The sequence below is a fragment of the Rhinopithecus bieti genome, unplaced genomic scaffold, assembly GCF_001698545.2.
Source record: "Rhinopithecus bieti isolate Rb0 unplaced genomic scaffold, ASM169854v2 scaffold_3040, whole genome shotgun sequence".
NCBI lineage: Eukaryota > Metazoa > Chordata > Mammalia > Primates > Cercopithecidae > Rhinopithecus > Rhinopithecus bieti.
The window spans coordinates 5790520-5816376 of record NW_016804657.1 but is presented as its reverse complement, the minus strand read 5'-3'; positions in this window follow the sequence as shown (position 1 = coordinate 5816376).

Below are 25857 nucleotides of genomic sequence, written 5' to 3'. Positions count from 1 at the left end.
GATTTACACATGGTAAGTAAAACAGGAATTAGCAAATTTTTCTGAACTTGTAAAATGTTTTTAAGACACTCTGATGAGTCAGTGTTTAATCCCTTCTCCCATAAATAGAATGAAAGATCTTTGCCATGTTTTCTCTTAAGTAAATATATTTTAAAACTGTGCCTACATAGTGTTCCAATTTTCTTTTCAGCTGTCTCTGTGAATGGACATAGCAGCTGGAATGAAGGAGAACACATCACACCTCAACTTCGTATTTCCTGCCTTTTGTTTTCTTGAATCATAGCCTTGATGTTGTTTAAATAGTGTGCTATGTATTTAATTTCCTTCTTCTCTTCACAAAGACCAAACAATTTTTTAAAATCACCCCATCTTTCACAGCAGGTTATAAAAGTGTTCTTGAGTTGAAATTGAACTGGTCTCTTATTTAAACATATAAATATATATTTGGGCATTCTAATTCACGGTCATTTATTTTATTGGTTCACTACTTAAGCAGAAATGTATTTGTGCACATTTTATCCATGTGGTGTGTTTTGTATTTAAAGATAACACCGCTGATAGTGGCTGCTAATTGTATGCACAGATGGTTGAACAAAGAACATCCATCTTCCAAGGTACATGTATGCAAAGTCTGTCCTTCACTATTAGCAGACTATGTTGTTTGTGACTCTCCTCCTTCTTTTCAGGTCCTCCCAGAGGAGCCAAAGATATGTGGAGGTCTAGAAGGGCATTTAGATATTATTAAGCCTGACTACCAGCTGAACCAGGCACCCAACATTCTCCAGCCTCTGCTTGCAACTTTCAGTGTTAAAACATTCAGCTCCTCAAAAAGGCAGCCCATTTCATTGTCACTTATCTCCAATTATTAGAAAATGCTTCCTTTAACTGAGCCAAAGATTTCCTTCATCTAACTTCCACCTATTTGTAGTGCCCTTTGGACCTACACAGAATAAGTACAGAGGAGTCTTCTCACATCTTCTCTTTTGTCTTCTTCAAACGAAGATTTATCATTTCCTTAAGGAGTTCCTCACTATCCTGATAACTGCATCTAATCCCATATCAATTTGTCAATTTTCCCCTTTGATGTAGCTCCTGAAACTCCTGGTGTGGCCTGAGCAATGTAGTAATACAGAGAAAGGCATACCTCCCCCTTTCTTCTTTAATTCTTATATAACTAACTTACACTTCAAATACATTTTTCATATGTAGTTAAGTAATTATTACAGCTAGAGTTTGTCTCTTTGAATATTGAATCTAAAATGTAGGACTTTGCAATTAAATCTCATCTTGCTTCTTTCTTCCTATTTGTCCAGAGTTATTTTTGCCAGTTCTATCAGCAAACACTAGTTTTCCCTTCAAGCTTGGTTTCATCTGAAAAGCTGAAAAACATAGCCTTTATGTCTTCATTTAAGCCATGGATGAAAACATTGCATAATGCTGGACTCAATATGGAGCTCCTTGATCTGGTATCGAAGATTCATATCCCTCTTAAGTTTGTATCAATTTATTAATCAACTCACCCCATTAATGGTCCTTCAGCCACTCATCTCTGGCTAAATATCTGTCTTATTCAAAAATATATAAGAGAAATTCTATCAAATGGTTTACTCAAATTATGCCAGATCACAACAACACTTTCTTGACCTACAAACTAACAATCCAGTCACAAGTGGATTAGATGTCCCTCCTAAGTGCTTCAATAGCAAACTATACTCATGCTTGTTACAGCAACTAATATGCTGCATTGTAATCACGTATTTGTATATATTTTTGTGCCAATTAGATTTTAGATTCTTTGGTGGCAAGGACTAACTCTTTTTTATTTACCTTCATATTCCTATTACTTACTGATGAGACAGGGTGGTTAGTAGATACTCAATAGATGCTGGTTAAGTGAATGAATAAATTAAGAGTGGGATAATATAATAGAAGAAGTTGTTTGGCAGGATATGTTGTGTCCAAATTGTTTGTATGTAAGTGGAATAGATTTCCACCTTAGTAGGTTAGCTGACGTTAGGAGAAAGGGTTACCTTGACAATACGGATTTTAGAATAATTAGGATAATAAGTGAAATTAAAACCAAGACCGTAAGTCTTGGGAGACAGCGTTGGGTGAAAATGAAAGGGATGCAATAAGGCATATTGAATAAGGAGATGAAATTCTAGCGTGAAACTGCCTGAATATAAATAAGTTCTGCTACTTTCTCGGACAAGTAATAACCTCATGGGCTTCGTATTAGAAGAAGTTTTTGTCAAGACGTAGCAGGAGAAGCCTGATTTCAGTGGCCAGAGGAAAGGCTAGGAGGTAAGCAAGTGGAGACGGCATGTATTGATGATTCTTGCAAAGGTTGACTGTTGAGGGAGAGAGGACAGAGGCTGAACATGGGAGGAGGTCAGGGAATTTCTTTGCTTGTTTGTAAGACAGGCTTGATATGCACAGGGTTATAGGCTGGGGAAAAAGTAGTCATTTGAGAACAAAAGAATTTGGAATTACAGAATAGAAGAAGGTAATTAGGTAAGAACAAGACCCAAGAATAAACAGGAGGTAGGAGGAAGGCTCAAAAGGAAAAAAGAGAGACCTCTGTTCCTCATCAGCCCATCATATCCTTGATAACAAAGGAAGTATGGTACTTATCTTTGTACAGCAGGTGGTTAATGAATGCTGAAACCATTTTCTAGGGTGGGAAGAAAGGGAGATAGTATGGTGTGCATAGATGTAGGTAGGCGAGGGCAGCCAGCCAATGAGCTCTGTATGCTCTGTGGGATGAGCAATGATGACATTGGAGAAAGAAGACTCTAGGGTTGAGTAGTGAGCTTGAAAAGAATAGTTGAGGGGGAACTCAAAGGGAGCAGACCAGGGTCAGTATGAGGATAATTGGTGGAAACAAGACAGGGGTTGATTATTCAAATCTCAAACTGTGTTTATTGAGCACCTACTATGTGCCAGGCACTGTTCTAGGTGAATGGTAAATATAGTAGCAAACAAAACAGAGATTTTCCCTGCCTTCACAAAGCTCACATTTTAGTGGATGAGACAATCAAGTAAGCAAACATGGATAATTTCGATAGTGTGTTATAAAGGAGGTTAGCAAAGTAATGACTAGACTAGACATTGACTAGAGGTGGGAGGGGATAGCATTTGCATGTACAGTAGTCAAAGAAATCTTCACTGAAAAAGTAACATTTGAGTTAAGCTGGAGGAAGAGCAGTGGGGTCCTGATTAACTCACTCTCAAAAGAGAAGAAAGCAAGCCTCAATTTGTAAGTTTGCTGATTTTCATGGTGTAAAATTACAACAGTCAATTTCCAGGCACTAACATACATGACATTACTGAATGCAGAGCTGGGAAGAAAGGCACACATTTGGTCCTGTCTCTAGAGGAAGAGCATGTGAAAAGACACTGCAGCAGGAAGGAGCTCAGGATAATTGGAAATAAGAAATAGGCTATTGGGGAAGGAAGAGTGTGGAGAGTCAGAGAAACTGGCAAATGCTAGATTTTCCACATAAGAAGCTGGGTGGTATTTTAAATGAAATGGGATTAAATCTAATTTACACAGTTAAAAGCTCATTCTCATTGTTATGAGGAGAATGAATATGGGCAATAAACGAAGCAGGTAGCCATTTAGGGGTTATTGAAGTTATCCAAGCAAGAATTACAATGAGGAGGTGAGAAAGAAATGATGCAAATAAATTTGGGAACATATTTTGGAGGCAGAAAAGAGGAATTATTGGTGGATTGGATGTTACAATTTAAGGAAGGGATCACAAGAGAATAATTCCTAGGTTATTATCTTGACCAACTGGGAGATTTCTGATGTCATTTATTGAAATGTAGAAGAGTAGGGGAAAATAGGTTTGGGTTTTGAAACTGATTTGAGATGCATATTAGGCATTCAAGTGAAAATGCCAAGTAAGCATTTAGATACATGAATCCAGAACTGAGGGAAAAGATATAGATTTTCAACTCATTTGCATAAAAGATGACAGTTGAATGGCTGGACTGGTTGGAATTAAGTAAAGTGTGTTGGTAGAGTAGATTAATCCCTGAGGCGCTCAAGTATTTAGTGGTCAGCTAGAAAAGAAGTCAGTGAAGGAGACCAGACAGAATGAACAATGAAAAAAGAGAGAAATGGGTCATTGTGCTGTCACAGAAGCCTAGAGGAGAAAGTATTTCAAGAAGGAGGAACTGGTCACTGTGTTGAATGTCGCCGAAAGGTCAAGTACCATGTAGAAGACAAGCGCTCGTGTGTGAAGCAACATGGAGGCCATGGATCATCTTGAGAAGAGACATTTCAGGCCCTGGTGATGCAGAGTGAATCAGGGCAACAAAATCAAGTCTGACATGGCAAAGCAGAAGCTTACTTAGACTGCTCCATCCCAAAGGTCCTCTCTCCCCTAGAGAAGCTGGTAGAAGACAGCAGGAGACTAACAGGCTCTCTCAGTCCACCCACTAAATAGCTGTGCAATTCTAGCAAGCCAAGAAACCTCTCTGGACTTCCATCTTCTCATCAGTAAAATTAGATGCTCTGAAATTCCATTTAATCATTTATTCATTCAGCAAATTAGTATCCAGCAGCTGTTCTATGCCAGGTCCTGAGTATGAAGACCATGTCTCTGTCTTTGAATGATTGTCTCTGATGTATGGACTTGCATCATAAACTTTTTTGTGTATATACGTTGCTTACCTCCCCAATGATACAATAAGGTCCATCTTGGTATCTCCCATAGGCTCTCATACAGTGACTGGCACATATTGTGCACTTAATATTGGGGTCATAAATATAGTGTGCTATTAAAATATTTATTTTTTATGATTAATATACAAATCCTGACTCTATCATTCATTACTTGGGCAAGTTACTTATCTCCTCTGTGCCCCAGGTTCCTTAAGTGTAAAATTGGGATAACATCAAAATCACAAAATATTGTGGGAATTAAAATGGGAAACTGGTATGTAATAATCTATTATTCTTAATAATACATACTCAAGGTAGAAAAGCCAGAAAAAAATAAAATTTACAAAGAGGTAAACTAGATTTTTTTACAACTTCACAACTAGAGATAACCATTGCTAATATTTTGATGTATGTCCTTCTCATTCTTTCTTTGAATGATGCATTGAGTTATATCTTGCACTCAAGTGGCTCGAATAGCAGTTGTAGATGATGGTGCTTTTATTGGAAATACCGTGCAGAGCTCTTAATATCATGTCTTTTGGTTTCCCTTTGTGCAAAAGAAAGTAACATCATATCCATGCTATTACATTTTAACATACATATAATAAAAACTCCCAATTATCTGAGTGTTTGCAGTTTTAATTCTAAGCATTTAATATACATTTTCTTATTGACTTGACATAATAACCCTTTGCGGTAGGTATTATCCCCATTTTATTGATGAGGAAAATGAGGGTTATGGAACGCGGCATTATAATTGTTCATTGGTATCCACTTCTGTCTTCTTTCTGTGCACATGGAAGTAACTATGCTCTGCCATATGGATATTAGTTGTGGTCATATGGATTCTGTCCAGTGAAAAGGAAGCAGAAGTAATGTTGTTTTTTTCTGGATAGGAACATTTAGTTGTTGATGCTTAATTCTCCACTTAACCTTTCTTGTGCCATGGTGATCCAGGAAACCAGTGCAGACGTGTAGGGTTAATGCTGAGCCATCATGAGGAGAACAGCTGTGCTGGAGAGCTGCCCAGACCTGTATCAGACTTTGCTTAAGCAAGAAATAAACCTTTCTTGTTTTAATCCATCGAAATTGTGAGATTGTTTTTTACTGCAGCATAAGCCGGCCTACCTGGACCAATAGAGGGCACTTAAAAGACTCCCCAAGGCCACAAAGCTAGTAAGTAGTGCAGCCAGGATTTGGATCAAGACCTGTGTGACCCAAAGCCCATGTCTAATAGCTTATCTAAGAAGAGCCAGGTAAAGATTTAGTGAGAAACAGATAATAGACCCACTCTAGCAGTTACTGTCATCAGCTTTCTTATGTCACTGTGAATGTGATGATAATAGCATTATCTTTGAAGTTACATAGCATTTCTCCAGATCTGCACATATTGGGGAAAAATAATCAAAACAAACTAACCTTACCATTGATGATGGGATAGATGTTTTAGACATGTGAGAATAAGGGAAAAAGTTATGTTAAACTTGTGAAGCAAAAGAGGGCAGATAGCAAACATGGGAAACATTAAAATTAAATACTATTAATAATAACCTTTTACCCAGAAAGAAGTTTTAATCATAAATCCTTTAGAGTATCTCTGGGAAGCTAATTCAAAGATCAAAGTGAAAGAAGCAAAGGTATTAAAATTGGTTAAGTCAAGCAGTTGGATGAAAGGTTTGAAACACAGAAATTGCTGAATCCCAGCCAGGTTGAATGATTACAAGAGGACAATACAGGCAAAATACAAAATCAAGATAGTTTTCAGACAAAAACTGTTAAAACAGCATCAAGTCCTGTGTTGTATGAAGAACAATGACGGCAATCCCATAATTTGTGGAAAGAGTCCTTCACCACCAGCATCTAATTGCTGGCATGTCTTTTCCAAGAATGGAGGCAGAAGTCGTGTAGTTAACTTTTGTCTACTTCGTCCTTCATAATGGAAGATCTATTAAGATTGAATATTAAATTATTCAAATAAATTAAAGACAGCATCTTCTTATTGTCTCTTACCCATGAACACAGTGTGATCAAATTAGTCATTTCTTAAAACCAGAACATAAATAGAAAAAGGAATCTCTCTCCTAGGTCAGCAGACAAGGAAGGAAATGGCTCCAACTGCCTATTTCCCTAATCCCAGGACAGGATATTTTCATAGTCCTTGCACTCTCCCTTTAGGGATAGATGTGATGGGTGACAAATGACGTGTTAATGACTCCCCCTGGACCAAAGTTTAGATGTTTGTGAGTCTCTGCCAAGGCTCTTGTCCAGGGAGAACCAAAGGAAGGGGATTGGGTCTTGGTGCATCATTCAAATAGAATGAATGTAGCATCAACTACAATAACCCTGGGCCATGACAAGGGTTCCAGCATCTTCTAGTGCTCCTCACAAGCTCCGTTCATGAAAATTAGGCCTACTTCTCCCATGGCCATCTCCACCATGGCTTCATCAGCACTAGTTTAATTGCTTTATCTAATATAAGACATTTATAATCAAGAATTTAAAAAATTGTATGGTCAAGTTGTGCTGAGCATTACAAGGTTGTCTCTAATGTTCTGACACTCTAAACCCATAAATTATCAAATGCTAAAGTCAAATAATGTTTACTCTACCTTTCCTCTTTTGGAGACCATCATAATATTGTGAAGGAGTTCCTCACAATAAGGATGTGCTTTTGCCATCTTGATGGAGTCTCCTTCTGCTGGTACAGTGTGTAAAAGTACTATGGTCCTGCATAAACCCTCCCTATGAGTGTAAAGAGAGTCCCATGTGGCTGGGCACAGTGACTCATGCCTCTAATCCCACCACTTTGGGCAGCCAAGGCGGGAGGATCACAAGGTCAGGAGATTGAGACCATCCTGGCTAACACAGTGAAACCCTGTCTCTACTAAAAATACAAAAACTTAGCCAGGCGTGGTGGCATGCAACTGTAATCCCAGCTGCTCAAGAGGCTGAGGCAGGAGAATCACTTGAACCTGGGAGGCAGAGGTTGCAGTGAGCTGAGATCGTGCCACTGCACTCCAGCCTGGGTGACAGAGCAAGACTCTGTCAAAAAACAAACAAACAAAAAAACCAGAGCCCCATGTACTACAGATCTGTTTATAATTTCCTAGCTTGTTGGCCTAAACACAGCTTGGGTTTCCTGGGACATGGAACAGGCTCCTAACTGGTGGCTTGGTGACATTAAGTCTCTCCACCTGAAAGTCGCAACTTGCCTGCAGTCAGAGTTCTTGTTCTTCCCAATCAGCTCTCAGCATTTCTCTGCTCACAAAAGGAAAATCCCAATTTCTATGCTGGCAAAAAGTATATGAAGAGTTCATATTTGTTCAACAAGCACTTATTAAACACCTACCATTTGCTGGCCTTGTGCTAGATAGTAAGGGCTCAGACTCAAATTTTACCTCCTTCCAAATAAGTAGTAAGAGCTGGGAGTTGGATAGAACTCCAAGATCTGTTTGGAATTTTGGCTTCGTTTTTTACTAGCTTTGTGACTTTGTGCTAGAAACAACCTCTCTAAGCCTTTTTTCTCCTATCTCTAAAACATGGGCAATGACAGTGTTCATCTAATTAGGGTCATGTGACTATTTAATGAATGGACATAGTGAGTTAGAACCGTGCCTAGCACATAATTAGACCTCTTCAAATGTTAATTCTTCTCACTATTGTTATTCTCATTTTACAGGTAAGTTGAAGATGAGAGAGATGAAGTACTTTGTTAGTACGAGCAAGAGCTAGAACAAACTAGGTCTACCTGAAACCATGCTATACCCTGTTTTTCCAACATTAACATGTAGGAAAGCCTAGATGTTTTCCATCTCTCCATTTCAACACCCACATGCCCGTTTCATCCTTAACCTGGTTCATATCGTGGTTGTAGGATGGCTGATGTGGAGGTCAGGGCTATGTCATTCCGGGTTCCTGTCCACTTAGAGAAAAAGATTAAACCCATCCATGTGTCTCTTATTTGAGAGCAAGCGGAAACATTCACGGCAAACCTATCTTGCCATCACTTTGGTCAAAACCGGGTCACATGGCCATTGAGTCACTCATTTATAGGTGGGATGGAAATGTCCTCAGAGTTTTGGGCCCCTTGGAATTTTCAGGGCACTTCCTTACTGATTTCCTTACTCACTTTATTTATATTCCTTATAACTTTTTAGACTGGAAAGATTTAAGTATGTTTAACTATCTGTAGTTCAAGCCGTGATGGATAATAGATTGTAACAGAGAATGGTGGCAAAACTGATAGCATAAAGATCCCATAAATGAGGAAGAGGACAGGAGCCAAAGCATTGGTGGAGAATGGGGGGAGTTGTTCTCAAGTAAGAGAGGGACCCTTCCTCCATTATAACAGGAGACACAGAGCAGATGGGTCCCCATCTAGGCAGGTGACTGGCCAACCTTGCTCCCTTCAGAGGTCTGAGTCAAAGCCACCCACTGCACACTTTTAGCTGCATCTACTTCTAAAGGGACAAGTTTTTTGCCACCTAAGCAGGTGCGCAACCCACCAGAGGAAATTATTGAAAAGTGTGTCCTCACCCACAGTGCTAGCATTTCCAGCTGGGCTTTTTTTTTTTTTCAATCAAGGTTTGACATTGAAGAACGTGTTCTAAGAAGCATAGAGTGTTTAGTTTCCTCTTTGGATAATGCCTCCTCCTCTAATCACTGATACCTCATGACAAGCTCTGGCTCTTTGGACAAAGTGACCCAGAAAGCCACAGGCTGGTGGGTCAAGATAAACTAGGAAAGCTAAGAATACACCCTCCACATTTGTCAAAGTTCCCTTAAAGAAAACAATTTCCTCCAAGATATTTATTACTTACAAAGGAAAAACAGTAACTTCACAGAAAAAAAAAAAACCTGGAAGACACCAATTAACCAATCTATTAAAGTTAATATCACCAGTAATGAGACATATTGACTTCCTGTACTCCTTGATAGGATGAACCCAGAAGGGCACAGCCCTTTTGTGGTATTCATGATGATAATGCATTGCCATGATCTAAATATGTGAAAACATCAGACCAACTCAAATCAAAAGACATTCTACAAAAACTGACTTCAAAAGAACTGAGGTTGTGCAAATGTCCTTCTACAATTGATTGCCTAAACAAACTGGTCCATTAAACCATGGAGTACCACTCAGCAAGAAAAATAAATGAATTATTGACCAATGCAACAACTTGGATGGATCTCAAAAAAATTAGGCTGAGTGAAAAAAAGCCAGTCTCAAGAGATTACATACTGTATAACTCTATTTATATGATATTCTTGAAATGACAAAACTATAGAGATAGAGAACAAATTAATGGCTGCCAGGGATTGGGAGCTGGGGATAAAGGGAAGTAGCTATAGAAGGGTAGCACTGGGAGTCCTTGAGAGAGAACTGTTCTCTAGTGGTGGCCACATGAATCTACACATGTGATGAAACTGAACAGAACTTATACAATCAGACACACACACACACACACACACACTGATACACACAAGTCCATGTGAAACTGATGAAATCTGAAGAAGATCCATGTTCCTCATCAATGTGAATTTCCAAGTTATGATATTACGCCACAATTATGTGAGATGTTACCAACGGGGGACACTAGGTGAGGAATATAGGGATCTCTCTGTATTATTTCCTACAACTGCATGTGAATTTAAAGTTATCTCAAAATAAAAAGTTTTAGAAATATACATTGAAGTTGTCAAGAAAAGATTTGGGACAATTACAGATTGGAAGAGACTAGGGAATCATGATAACTAAAGGCAATTTGATATCCTGAATTAGATCCTGGGCCAGAAAAAGGACACTAGCGGAATAACATCTGTAGTTTGGCCCATAGTGTTGCACAAATGTTCATTTCTTATTTATGATCAATGTATTATTGTTAAGTATGACAGTAACACTAGGGAAAGCTAGTTGAAGGATACACAGGAACTCTCTGTACTATTTTTGTAAATTTTTCTATAAGTTTAACAAAATTTCAAAATAAAAAACTAAATAGAGTCTATAAGGAAAGATTTCTTCTATCTTAATAAAATCTGATAACTGCTTTTAAATATAAATTGAAAAGCTAGCAATTAGAGTAAGCAAAATTAAAAACGAAGTGAAAACAAAGGGTATATGTAATTTCATAATATTTTTACCTATAGATTTCTTCAAGGTTAGAACCATTGAGAGCAGCTGTAATATAAAATCGTCTTCTATTTTTCCTTCCAGGTGACTCTACAGTCCACTCTCCTAAATTTCCCCATCTGGTGCTCGTATCTTAGAGCAACTCTCTGCTCCTGATCATCCTGTTCTGTGAATGTGCCACCTCCTACGCCCCTCACCTGCCCTTTCTAGTGGAGACCCAAGCTGGCCCTGTGGCCACCTTGGCTGATTCCAATGAACCCACTCAGGCTGTCTCTAGTCTAGAAGGGTGACCCCCCATGATTCAGTACTCTTTTCTACAGGATGGGTTGAAATGCTCGGTAAAGATCCCACCACATATCATAAATACGAGATAGATTTCTCCACACTCCTGGTCTCAGTGTCACACTCTCAGGTCCAGGGAACTCAGAAGAGACAACCGACTCCCACCCAGAAGTTGCACTGTGCAGGCATGTTCTTGGGTTCAGCTTCCGCCATGTTCCTAGGCCAAGTTATCTAAACAAGCCAGGTTTTGCTGTGGAGACTTTTTTCCTTCCTTTAAATAAGTACTTTTCCAAGCATGGAATTCAGAGGAGAGGTCACTTTCTCTTCATGGGAATCTGTCTGCTTTCTTTTTATGGTCATTTCTATATCGAGAAGGTCCTAGGTCCAATAAGCCATGAGGTATCCTAGCAAAGCTCTGAGCAAGTGTCCCCACTTCACTTGTTATCTCATTACCTCAAGTCTCATTCAAAGGCCACACTCCTCCAGTTCCCTTAGTCACTGATTTTTCTGTTCAAGTGGAAAGAAATACTTAATGCTACACCATTTGTTTCTTCTTTGGGTTCTTATCTGTGCAGCTCTGGTCCACGGCTGAACTGGTCTGGTTTTTATCCATCTAACTGGAGAGGTTATAGCAGGATGGACAGAAGTTTGGACATAGTGGTCTGGGAAAACTTCTCCCATAAACCTGACTTGATGCATCTGTCCTGCTGGCAGCGGAGGCCCACCAGGCTTCCAGCTGGCTCTTTGCCTCTTCCCGGATGAGGAGCTCCATTGGATGAGGAGCTCCATCATATTCTTTACTCTGGCAGAAGCAGGCTTCCTGTCCAAGATCCGCCCCAGAGAGGTAGGCATGTCACAGGTCAGGTATGCTGTGAGCAGTCTCCCATCCCAGCAGGTGCACAAGGAAGACCCACACATTCAGCAATGAGAATCAGAGTGGGGGATCAGACTTGCCAGTCCTTGCTTCTTCAGACCCACGTCTTCCTAAAAACAACCAAAAAATCCAGATCAATTGGGTGATTCTAGCTTACAATCATCTATTTTGTATTTCAAAATAACTGGAAGATAATAATTGGAATTACAGAAAGGACAAATATTTAAGGTGATAGATATCCCAATTACACTGATTTAATCTTTACAAATTATCCAAATGTATGAAACTATCACATGTACTCCAAAAACTTGTACATCTATTATGTACTGCTAAAAATAAAACTAATTAAAAACACAAGAAACAAAGCACCCACATTCATCTTTGGTTATGTTAGGTGAACCAACAGAACTTAGAGCTAAGTTTCCAACATTCAGGCTCCTGAATAAATCCATTCATTTTTATACAGAAGATCGGGCCTAGAACTTCAGATACTTTATTTCCAAGCCAAAGTCCTCTGACACGAATGACTTTAAAGGAAATCTACCCATCTACTCAAATCCCACTGGTATAATGTTAAGAAAATCCACTGCATTAATATCTCTAGTTGTGGCTGACCAGGGGCATTGGCCACGAAGGAAAAAGGGAAATAGTCCAAGACAGGGAAGGAGCTGGTTGGTATTTCAGGCCTGCCTCAAGGGTCTCTGTCACTTTGGTGAAGTTGCTAGGCTGAGAGGGTTTCCAGGTCTCACAGACCGACCTCTTCCCACTGGCAGTCTGTTGGCACTTACTGAAGGTTGGCTAATGACTGTCACATGGGTCCACTTTAGATCCCTGCCCCAGGGCTCAGAGCACACTGCAGCCACAGCTCCAGGCACAAAGTGGCACCAGGAGGGGCCAGCCACTGTGCCTAGTACCCAGCCTCTCTGCACTTTCTGGTGCATCTGGAAGGTCCCGAAGGAGGGGTTCAGGGCCCCGGCTGCCATGGGCACTGTAGGTGGGGGAGATACTTCATGGAACTCAGTGACATTTTCTTTCTGTTTATTCTTTATGTTTTAATGGAATTCTGTGGTCCAGACTTGGTTTCAGGCTTCGTGCTCTCAGAGTCAGCTAAAGTACAAAGGGGGGGAAAAAAGAGAAAGTAGTGGGAAAAATTAGATTCTTGATTTGTGTCCAGATGGTACTGAACAAAAATAGACTCAGAGATTCTCACTGCAAACTTGCCTCTGGTATGAAGCTCCCCCCACCCCCCTTCATTTAAAATCTTCTTGGTAGAAGAGGGAATGGGAATGGGAAAAATACTGGGAACGTTCATTTTTCTTTTTCCCAGCCATATATTAAAAGTCTTGCACAGGTTCCAGTTGAGGACTTTTGTGCAACACCAGGAGTCACACTACATGCAGGCGCCTGGGGTGATATGATTTCAACCAACTAGGAAGAGCCCCTCCGTTGGTGGCCTGAAGGCAGGATGGAGGGAGCAGTGTGCTCTGCTGGCAGCCCCAGCGTGTGACATGCTGGGAAGCCCAGCAGCAGCTGGCCCGGCTGTGGCTCTGAAGGGCCCAGCCTCAGCCCTGCTAGGAACAGAGCAGCCACCCACACCCCCTCTGGTGCCATGTTCATGGAGCTCACTTCAAAAGGGACACGGCCCTTGGGGCTCTGGGCCCGCCATACCTGCAGGGAGCAGCAACATTGGCACTTGTGCCGTTCTCCTCCACTCAGAGAGAAGCTCACGGGGCTTTTCGGTGCCTGCTGGAAGGCCAGGTACAGAGTAGAGGGCACACAGTCCTGAGGAGAGCACGGAGAGCATTGAGGAAGTCCACTTGTTAGAAACACAAAAAACCTGACGGATTTAACAGCTCATGTGAGATTCCACAGAACATGGGCTTAATCACAAAACCAAAGCAACCCAGAACCCCATCTCCGCCAGCCTGAGGCCATACCCTGTGTGGTTCTCTCATCCCAAAGCTTATCCCAGAATTTCTATCACTCCTTGGTGTTCTCTGGGAGCTCAGTCCATGAGCTACCAAACAGAACGGACGTGCTAAAGTCCAGGACCCCTCTCCACGGACCGGCAGCCCAATGGTGGTCAATCAGATGCCAACAAAATGAGCAGTGGCCAGTTAGAAGGTGCTGCTTTTTAATGCAACTTTTTCACAATTGGGTTTTCTTTCTAATATTTAGGAATAGTTAGGTGCTGGAGCTGGGCATGGGAATAGAGCCAAGCATTTGAGAGGCAGGAACCAGGCAGATGTCAGAAACAAGAACCAGCAGACGGTCCAAAGAAGGCATCTGTCTGAAGGCCAGGCCGCAAGGTGAGAGCTGCTGCCAGTCACCAAGACGGACACTACAGGAGAAGCACAGCCCAGAACGTGGCCTCAAGCACTGGGGTTTAGATGCAGGAACCTCTTTATAGCTGCCTGTGGCCACATCTGGGTTCAGGCCCTGATGCCTTTCAGAGCTTGAAGCTTTGAACTGAGACTGTTAAACTTCCTTAATCCTCTTCACCTGTGTGTTAAGTGTTTTCTCAATTTCAAATCAGCATTAGGTGGAACCTCATTGTGTGGACAATGCTATCAATATATTTGAAAAGAGAATATTTTGTTAATCTCTTTTTTAAAAAATGAGCTTCTGGATTCATTGATTTTTTGAAGGGTTTTTCGTGTCTCTATCTCCTTCAGTTCTGCTCTAATCTTAGTTATTTCTCGTCGTCTGCTAGCTTTGGAATTTGTTTGCTCTTGTATCTCTAGTTCTTTTAATTGTGATGTTAGGGCATTGATATTAGATCTTTCCCACTTTCTCCTGTGGGCATTTAGTACTATCAATTTCCCTCTAAACACTGCTTTAGCTATATCCCAGAGATTCTGGTATGTTGTGTCTTTGTTCTCATTGGTTTGAAAGAACTTATTTATTTCTGCATTAATTTCATTATTTACCCAGTAGTCATTCAGGAGCAAGTTGTTCAGTTTCCATGCAGTTGTGTGGCTTTGAGTGAGTTTCTTAATCCTGAGTTCTAATTTGATTGCACTGTGGTCTGAGAGACTGTTTGTTATGATATCCATCCCTTTGCATTTGCTGAGGAGTGTTTTACTTCCAATTATGTGGTCAATTTTAGAATAAGTGCTATGTGGTGCTGAGAAGAATGTATATTCTGTTGACTTGGGGTGGAGAGTTCTGCAAATGTCTATTAGGTCCACTTGATCCAGAGCTGAGTTCAAGTCCTGAATATCCTGGTACATTTTCTGTCTCATTAAACTGTCTAATATTGACAGTGGGGTGTTAAAATCTCCCACTATTACTGTGTGAAAGTCTAAGTCTCTTTGTAGGTGTCTAAGAACTTGTTTTATGAATCTGGGTGCTCCTGTATTGGGTGCATGTATATTTAGGATAGTTAGCTCTTCTCATTGCATTGATCCCTTTACCATTATGTAATGGCCTTCTTTGTCTTTTTTGATCATTGTTGGTTTAAAGTCTGTTTTTATCAGAGACTAGGATTGCAACCCCTGCTTTTTTTGCTTTCCATTTTCTTGGTAAATATTCCTCCATCCCTTTATTTTGAGCCTATGTGTGTCTTTGCACGTGAGATGGTTCTCCTGAATACAGCACACTGATGGGTCTTGACTCTTTATCCAATTTGCCAGTCTGTGTCTTTTAATTGGGGCATTTAGCCCATTTACATTTAAGGTTAATATTGTTACATGTGAATTTGATCCTGTCATTATGATGCTAACTGGTTATTTTGCCCATTAGTTGGTGCAGTGTCTTCATAGTGTTGATGGCCTTTACAATTTGGCATATTTTTGCAGTGGCTGGTAATGGTTTTTCCTTTCCATATTTAGTGCTTCCTTCAGGAGCTCTTGTAAGGCAGGCCTGGTGGTGACAAAATCTCTCAGCATTTGCTTCTCTGTAAAGGATTTTATTTCTCCTTTGCTCATGAAGCTTAGTTTGGCTGGATATGAAATTCTTGGTTGAAAATGCTTTTAAGAATGTTGAATATTGGTCCCCACTCTCTTCTGGCTTGTAGAGTTTCTGCAGAGAGATCCACTGTTACTCTGATGGGCTTCCCTTTGTGGGCAACCCAGCCTTTCTTTCTGGCTGCCCTTAACATTTTTGCCTTCATTTCAACCATAGTGAATCTGATGATTATGTGTCTTGATGTTGCTCTTCTCAAGGAGTATCTTTGTGGTGTTCTCTGTATTTCCTGAATTTGAATGTTGGCCTGTGTGGATAGGTTGGGGAAGTTCTCCTGGAAAATATCCTGAAAAGCGTTTTCCAACTTGGTTCCATTCTCCTCGTCACTTTCAGGTACACCAATCAAATGTAGGTTTGATCTTCTCACATAGTCACATATTTCTTGGAGGCTTTGCTCATTCCTTTTCATTCTTTTTCCTCTAATCTTGTCTTCAAGCTTTATTTCATTAAGCTAGTTTATATTTGACTGTGCTTTATACTTGACAAAGCACTTTCACATTTCTTCTCTTTTTTGGACCTGATAATTACTCTGCAAGTTAAAAAGGAAAAACTCTGAGGACCATTACACTCTATGAGGACAGGGATTATTTTGTTCATTGTTGCAATCTAAGCACTTAATATATTGCCTGGTCCAGAGTACATACTCATATATAAACACCTGCTGAATAAAGGGATGAATGGGTGGGTGGGTAGATGAATGGAATTTGCCTTAATTTTCAAGATGGATTCAATTTCCAGTTCCACTTACTAGTGAGAAGCCTTGTGTAAGTCTTTAAACCTTATTTTCCTCATCTATAAAGCAGTGACAATGATATTGTTTCTGCTACCACAATGGAAAAAAGGACAAATTTACTTAGTGTCATTGTGATCAGGAATAAAGCCAGGGCTTGAATAGGGTCTCCTGATTTCTAGGCCATTGTTTGTCCCAATGTATATGGCAGAGGGAGGAAGAAAACTGTTGAGTGTTAATCTGTCAGGCACTATTTTATGAACGTTAAAATCCTCATAGCAGGGCCAGGTGCAGTGGCTCACACCTGTAATCCCAGCACTTTGGGAGGCCAAGGCAGGCAGATCACTTGAGGTTGGGAGTTCGAGACCATCCTGTCCAACATGGTGAAACCACATGTCTACTAAAAATACAAAAATTAGCCAGGCGTGGTGGTGCATGCCTATAATCCCAGCTACTTGGGAGGCTGAGGCAGGAGAAATGCTTGAACCTGGGAGGCAGAGGTTGTGGTGAGCTGAGATTGCGCCACTGCACTCCAGCCTGGGCAACAGAACGAGACCCTATCTCAAAAAAAAAAAAAAAAAAAAAAAAAAAAAAAAAAAAAAAAAAAAAAAAAAAAAAAAAAAAAAAAAACCTCACAGCAGCTTTATAAAGAATTGTTATTCCCAATTTACAGATGAAAAAAATTAAAATTTAGAGAAGTCAAGTGACTTGCCCAAGTTTCTACACAGTTAGGATGGGACTGGAATGCAAGTCTACTGACTTCAAAACCCATTTTCTTTCACCACCTGCCATATTTTCATATTAGCTCACACTAAATCCAATGTTGGAGGCCTCCCAAGTTCCCCATCCACTTTGGAAACAAGATCTGCAATATCTGCCAGTGACTCCAGTCCTGTAGAGAAACAGCCAGCCGAGTGAGCGGTCATCATGGTTTTAACTCTTGACCAACACGTAAAAACAATCTTGCAAAGTTGGAGTATTTTGGCAAAAAACATGGCTATCCATTGCCACATTCTAGATCATCAAACCACTTCTGCTTGCCTAAATTTTTAATTCCTGACCATTTGAAGAATAGCAGATAATCATGACCTTTATGAGACCGATTCTACGGAAATATTTATGGTCCCAAATAAACTTGTATTTATTACAAGCATATAAAGATTTACTGTGGAAGTCACGGTGTAGGAAAACCTGCAGGAAAATGAAAACAGGGTTTAGTCTAAACCTTTTCATAGCCTTTCTATTATCGTAATTGGCTGAGTTACCTTCCATCCAGGAATCGGGTATACAAAGCAACTTAAGACTCAAAACTCTGATTCAGAATGTTCCAATGTGGGACACACCTGTGCTCAGGAGGAAGGAAAGAAAAATGGGGTAGAGAAGAAGAAAAAACTTTAATCCTGGAAAAATGGAAACTCTTAACATGCGGGACTCAAACATGCTGGTCTCCAAAATGTGTTTCTCTATTAGTTAAGGCTCAGCTACAAGTGACAAAGAACTCAGCCTAATTAGTCTAAAGCCAAACGTTAATTTTGAGTCCATATAACTTACAAGTCTAACTGTTTGTATGCCCCTCAAAATTATATATTGAAGCCCCCAATGTGATGGTATTTGGAGGTGGGGACTTTGGGATATGATTAAGTATAGGTGAAGGTGGGGCACTCATGGTGGGATTAGTGTTGTTATAAGAAGGACCAAAACTTTCTCTCTGTCTCTTCTCTGGGCAATGTGAAGATGTAGTAAGTAGGCTGCCATCTGCAAGCCAGGAAGAGGGCCCTCACCAGAAGCCAACCATGCTGGCACCCTGATCTTGGACTTCCCAGTCTTCAGAACTGTGAGAAATAATTGTCTGTGGTTTAAGCCACCCAGTCTATGGTATTTTGTTATAGCAATGCCCACAGACTAAGACATATGTCCAGCTTCAGGCACGGCTGGCTAGAGGGAGGGATCAAAGCTGTCCTTATCACCTTGTTAATCTGTCCCCTGTATCTCAGCTCTGCTTACTCACCCAAGGCTTCATTGTCAAGTAAAGCTCACACCTCAGTGCAACCCAAGCAGCTCCAGCTTATATTGCCTCAGGTTCAAGTTGGAAGGAGAGCCTAGGTTGAGGTCTCTCCTTCTGTTTCAGAATTCCCAGCAGAATCTCATTGCATCTCACTGCCCCTGTTGGGGCCACATGCCCACTCCTGAACCAAGCTCTGTAGCCAGGGAACGTGATGTGCTGATTGCCTTAGGCCTAGGCCACAGGTGTCACCCCTGACCTGTGGTTGGAGCATCACTCAAAGAACCCAGAATAAGGTGAGGCCACCAGCTCATCAAGCGACATGGTGAGGGTGCTGGAGACACAAAGAGCACAGCCTACCAAGTGGCTTAGCAGAGGCTAGGTGGGGGCCAGGCCAGATCTCAAAAAGAAACCCTCAGGACCAAGAAAAGCGTGATACAGCAAATAAACAGATCAACACCAGAAAATAAATAGAGCAACATTGGCAAATAAAAAAACTGACTTTTCCCAATAATCTTGTAACTGAGTTTGTTATTGAGCCTTGAAATCCTTTAAACTGAATCATAAGTTAAAAGGGGAAATTTGTTGAGATGAAAATTCATACCTTATGTAGCTCAAGCTTCAAAACCCAGAACATGGGACTCTGTAAAAAGGTTGTTTATCCTAGAGAAATGCTTTCTTATTAAATAATGTACAGGTGTGCCTCACTACACTGTGCCTGTATTCCTAGAATACTGTGCGTAAATTGAATTTGTGATTCTTTTTTCAAATCTGGAGTACTGAAAGGGGCATTGCAAAATGCATCTCTGATATGTGAAAAATCTCCCTATTTTCTCTGCATGCTTGAGTTGTGGCTTACTGGTTTTTTGTAAAGTGGAGCCTCTTGGTATCCTTACACACATACACACACAAACACACACACACACACACACACACACACACAGAGACAGAGAGAGAGAGAGATTCACTATCCACTGGATATGGAAAAGCAGTACCTGCAGAAGAAGCTTAAAAGGTTTTTTTTCCTCAATAGTCTTTTTCCATATGAGTCCGCCCTTGAGGGAATAAATCTTTAAATTCACTTCCCCAGAACCTATTCCTCCCCAGACAACAAATTTCATAAACAAATGGCCCTTCGGCAACTTGACAGCAGAAAGACTCCAGGAGCCAATACTCCCGGAGCCAACAAACAAAATTCTGTTTCAATAACGTCTGTTTCCATCAGATCAAAGTTCAGACTTCTGAACATCTCAGTGGTACCAATTAGCACAGCAGTCTGGCTAAGTTAAACAGATTTCACCAGCAGAATCTAATCCAGAGAGGTGGTGTCACAAGGACAGATGCCAAACTAGGCATATATTGTGGACTGTGCTGATTTGTTGATTTGGAAATTCTGTTTGAACTGTTGATAAAAGTTGATACTCAATCAGCACAAAGTAAAGTTGTGCTGATTAGTAATTTTCTCTCAAATAAGCTGGGAACTCACAGGTTTCCTTTGGCCAGGGGAATGCATAACACTCTTTTTAAAAACAGCCTCTTCCAGCAGTAAAGCTCTAGGATATATGAATATGATAATGATACAAAATTCTAAAAGCAAAATGGCAAAAGACACATTTTGGCTTCTGTACCATAAGTCTTTTTTCAAGAGAAAAAGGAGGGAGAGCAGATTGTAAAGGACTCACAAGTGCTTGCCAGACCTTATTTCATCATTGCCTGCTACCTCTCTCAGGAAGAAAGCAGAGAGGGTCATTCCTAGAAGGAGCAGGTAACTCTCTGTTTAATGTGGTTTCCAGGGGCACTGGAGCCTCAAACCCAGGGAGCACCTTCCCGAACTGCTATCCTGATGCCAGGCCTCCTTCCATGGGGGTCACTCTGCTAAAGGCAGCTGTTCTTGGGAAATGCTGGCTTAAAGCCACTAACATGTAAAGCAGTGATATCAGAACCTCTCCTGAGAGGCAAAATTGATGATACCGCACATTCATTATGGGAACCATCTCATTTAATCCTCCAAACAACTTTATAGAAATGCATGTTTTATTAATATCTTTTTACAGATGAAGAAATTGACACACACACAAAAATAAAAAACTTCCTTGGGCTACACAGTTTCAGTTTAAAGCTACATAGGGTTTGAAGAACCAAAAGACTTGGGAAGCCACAGAGAGCAAGGAGCACAGGTAAGCTTAACCTGCTTCACCATTGCCCCTGGGGCTAAGCCCCAGACAAGTCACAAGCACGGCTCTCTCTGTTTTCCCAGTAAGAGAAAGGGGACCCAACAGGGATGGGGTAGGGTGGGGCAGAGAGCTCCCAGCAAGTAACCTGCAAGGCAGGCACTGGTGGAGTAAGCAAATCGGCTGACAAATGCCAAGTCCCAAGGTAAAAAAGAAAGCAACCCCCTGATTCTTGCTTCTTAGCTCGTGTCATCTGTGAACAGCTCCCATCCCATGGACCTTTTTCACTTAAGGCCCAAAGGTTAAGAGAAGCAACAAACAGGAAAGGGATTCCCCATGGGCCTTGCACAGAATCAGATGTTGACAAACAGAATCAAGTCCAGAACTAAGAATTACAGTACCTGATACTCTCCCCGGGCCTCCTCTCGCCGCTCTACACCTTAAAGACTGACATATGTAATATATTTAGGAACACGAAACATTCTCAGTGTCCTCACTGCCAGGAATTTTCTCTCAGCATCTACATTTTGCTTTGTAACCCTAAGCTAGTTCCACCATGGAAAGCTCCTGGGCACCCTGGATGGGACAGACCAGGAAATTGCTGACTTCACCCTGAGCTCCCTCAGGTGGATGACCCACCTGTGAAGGTCTGGTATGTTGGACCAGAAAGCACTACAACATCCCAGAAATCCAGATTCCCTCCACTAAGATAGCTCAAGTTCATGCTGTTAAGTTAATTTGTCTAATTACAAGGAAAACATTTGACTCTGATAGCTCTCTTTGCAATGTCCCATACTTTGAGGGATTAAAATTCCTCCTAATATACCAGAGAGGGTGTACTTCTCAATGGATTTGGCTTCTACTCAATGGGTTTCAGAATCCATTGGCTCAGTCATTTAGCAAACCTTTATTTGAGCAACTACTATGAGCCTGGCCCAGGGACCGCTGCTGGGTCCTTAGCACTCCCCACAGGAGACAGACAAATCATGACAATAGCAAGTGGCCATTTTTCAAAACGAACAGGCAAACCTGGCACCATGGGAGCAGAGTGCAGGGTTCAAGGCAGTACACTCTGCTCCACATTGGTGCTGACTTTCTGATGACCCGGAGCCACTCAGGTTTTATCTGCACTCTGAGATCCATTTTATGCTCAGATTCAAAGTGCATCAGGATGCTTCCTGAGAACATGAGCCCAAGCCACCCATCACACATCATCACATCTAGGGAAGTCCCCTCAGTGACGGAGGCAGGTGTTTCAGGGAACCTGAGCATGGGCAGTCTGGCTGGGTGGGAGGAGCCAGCCCCTCTGCAGTCCGACCCAAGCTAAGGCCCAGAGACCTTGAAGGTCATGAAGGGGCCAGAGGACAGTGAGTGCAAGCCAGTTTGCTGGATGCACTAGTCATTCAAGCAGTCACACTTTTATGCAATAAATATTTCTGCCGTGCCTATTGTGTGTTAGACATTGCTCTGGAGTTCGGGGCTGAAATAGGACAAATATTACTTCCCTATAGAGCTTACATCCCAGAGCAGCAAGTCATACAACAAATAATAATAGCAAATGCTATTACTGTGTGCCTGCTCTACCTGCTTCACATATTTCACCTTCACCACCAGTCTGTGAAGTAGGTGCTATTACTAACCCTCTTTACTGACAAGGAAACTGGGGCACAGAGAAGCTAGGTAATTTCCTCAAGGGAGCTAGCTAGGAAGTGAAGGAGCCATGGATTTAACCTCTGTAAGTAATACAGAGCTCAGTCTTCAAACAACTACACTGCCACAAAATAAATCAGTTGCTTATGCATTGTATTACATGATGATAAATTTCAGGAGAAAAAACGTAAGGCAGAGAAGCAGGATAAGGAGTGCTGGGGTGTGGTGGGGAGAGTGGGGTGTGTATTTTTCATTACAGTGGCTGGGAAAATCCTCAATATGAAGGGTGCACTTGAGCAAAGACTTGGAAGAAGTGAAGGACGTCTTGGGAAAACATCCTGGGTAAGATGACATGGGGAAGGGCATTCTAGAGTGCTTAGGGAAGAGCATTGCAGGTGTCTTGGGGAAGGGCGTTCTAGAGTAGATAGTGAGTGCAAAGACCCCGAGGGCAGCATGCCTGCAGTGTTGAAGGAGTGGAAGTGGAAGGAGAGGGAAGGTAGAATGAGGTAGGATCAGACAGGTAATGGGGTTTGGGGGTGGGGCACACCATGCAGGACCCTGGAGGACCCTGAGGAGGGTGACGTGGGCTATCCTCTGAACAAGATGGGAAACTGGTTGCCATTATGCTTTTGGCCAAACATTTCCATTCCTTCCCTCTGGCCACACGATAGGATTGCCCCTTTTCGTCCCTTTGAAGCTATACATGGCCATATGACTTGCTGAGTCAACAAAATGAGAGTGGAGGAGATGTGGTCACTTCAGGCAGAAACTTTAAGAACCATTGTGTGAACTACCCTGTCAGTGTCACTGCTTTCTGTGACTTCAGGAGTCTTCTTCAGGCTCATGTCCTGAAGGACTGTGATGAACAGAGCCCTTCTGCTCTACTTGATGGGACATGTGGTTTGAATGAGAAGTAAACTTTGTTGGGTTAAGTCACTGAGATGTTGATGTTGCTTATCACCTGAACATAATCTAGCTCAAACTGACTGATGCAGAGTCCAAGGGAGGGTTTTGGGAAGAGAAGTTTTAGCAGGGTCAATCTGGCTGGAGCTGGTGTTCAGAATAGACTGAAAGGAGACAAAAGTTGGATGCAGAGAGAGCAGTTAACACAGTATTGCTATAACCTAGGTGAGAGATAAAAGGATGGTGTATTGGATCATAGTAACACGGGAGGCAATGAAAGGCAATCATATTCTAGATCTTCTAGTGGAACCACTAGGATTTGCAAATGAGTCAGATATTAGGTGGAAAAGAAAACTCAAAGATAACCTCAAGATTTTCAGTGTGGACAACAAGAAGGATAAAAATGCTCTCAAGCCCCCAAACCACCTGCTAACACACACACCACACACACACACACACACACACCCCTTAAAAAACAAACCCCAAACCCTGTTCCTTATTTGGCAGGCAAAGGAGTTATTCCTCTCAAATAAACATTGCCCTTTACTGACAGTTTATGTCCAAATGAACAGACTCACAATAGAGGTTGGCTTATTGTAGATCAATTTATTTTAGCAACTTTCAATTCAAAGAAACCCTTGAAATCATATAGTATAGTCCATGCCACTCATTTTATCTGAAGAAACTGGGGTCCAGGGAGATAAATGATCTTGCCCAGGTTCATGTAGAAAATGAGTCGAGTTGATATGAAAATGGGTCGAGTTGATATCCAAAGATTCCTGATGGCTAGTGCAGTGCTTTCCCTCCTGCCTCATGTCCAGTCTGGACAGAGGATGCTCCTAGGTGTGCATAGGCCTTGGAGGGGATGCAGGGAGGAGAGGAGAGACATTTAAAAGGAGTGTTACCTTCTTCACTGTTTTGTATAGACCCATCCTGAGCAGGCCTTAGCAAATATCTTCCCTTAAGGTTGCCATTACTTCCATCACGCTAACCTTGACTTCACTGGTCCTGATCCAAATACCAAACCTGAGAAGAAAAAGTATTAAAATAAACTAAAAAAAAAAAAAAAAATACATCCTACGCTCTCTCTCGCTCTCTCTGTGTTTGTGTGTTTGACACCTACAAAGCATGGAACACATTCAGGTCCCTTCTTCACTTTGTCTTGTTTGGTGTCTTCTTGCCCTGCCAGCTTTGTGCCATTCTTCTTGCAAAGCATTCTTTGAGCTGCTCCCCATGGGTCGGGCACAGCTAAAAACAGACAGTGTCAACACATCTCTTCATATCCTAGCACAATGTATCCTAGCACACTAACTAGAATCATTTGTATTATGCACTTCTATGTCATACTTTAAATTTGCGAGATGCCTGACTATAATTTTTATTAGATTTTTATTATGAGTTGTACCTTTTAAAACAGCTATTTGAAACCATTAACATTGGAACCCTTCTCTGGCTTTTGCAAACCTTGGACAATGCCCATTTTTAGTGACTATTGTTGTAGACCTGCTCTGAGGTCTAGGGAAGCCAAACCAGCTTTTTATAGTTAGTGATTGGAGATTTCCCAGGGGTGACAGAGTGGTGAGAGGCAACAAGGAGTTTAGACCTGAATCTCTTCTTCTAAGAAGAAGGCAAAGAATAACCTGAAGAGGAAAATGCTACAAAAGACAGTCACAGCGTTAGAGGCCAAATAGCACGCCTCAGAGCCATCGGCAGCTGACATTATAAGGGACAGTTTATAATGTTTACCAGGCCCTAGTATTGGAAAAATGTGTAGAATAAACTGAAATTGTGTTAACTTTTCTTTCTGAAGTTTAAATGAAGATCCGCATTACATAAAAGTGCCAAAAGTATATCAGAACCTATAAAAATGTTAACTAAGACAGGGTGTTTCCAATGAAAACAAATTCATTGGAAAAGAAATGTCCCCATAAAAAGGCATGCTCTGTGCCTCATTTCTCTGTTGAGAGATCTGCAAATGCTGCACTTGATGTGCAGGGTAAACCTCCGTTTCTTCCAATGCAAACCAATTTTGTCTTTCCCTGCATATGTGCAAGCAGTGTGGTAGAAAGGTCACTAAAGCTACATTTGGAACAGTGTGATATTGTGTGCTGTTTCTGGACACGTGACCTGTTTCATATATTAACTGCATTCTAAATTCCATTAACGACAATGCCATCTGTGCTTTCTTTAGTTTTTACCTCCACACGTATCTTTATTCCACCTTAACGGATCCCAGCTGTTATTAAAGAACATGGTTTAAGTCCCTTCACAACAAATATTTCTCCACAACAAATGATCCCAAACAATGGCCCATTTCTTGGAATAGTTTTCCTCAATTCAATTTAATGACTGTATTTGAAGACAAATTCTTCCAAGTACTATACTCAGTTCAGTTCTGCTGATGCAGAGACAAAAAAGAAAGGCTGAATACTCTATGCCAAAGGGCTCAATATTTGAAATGACAAAATTCCAAC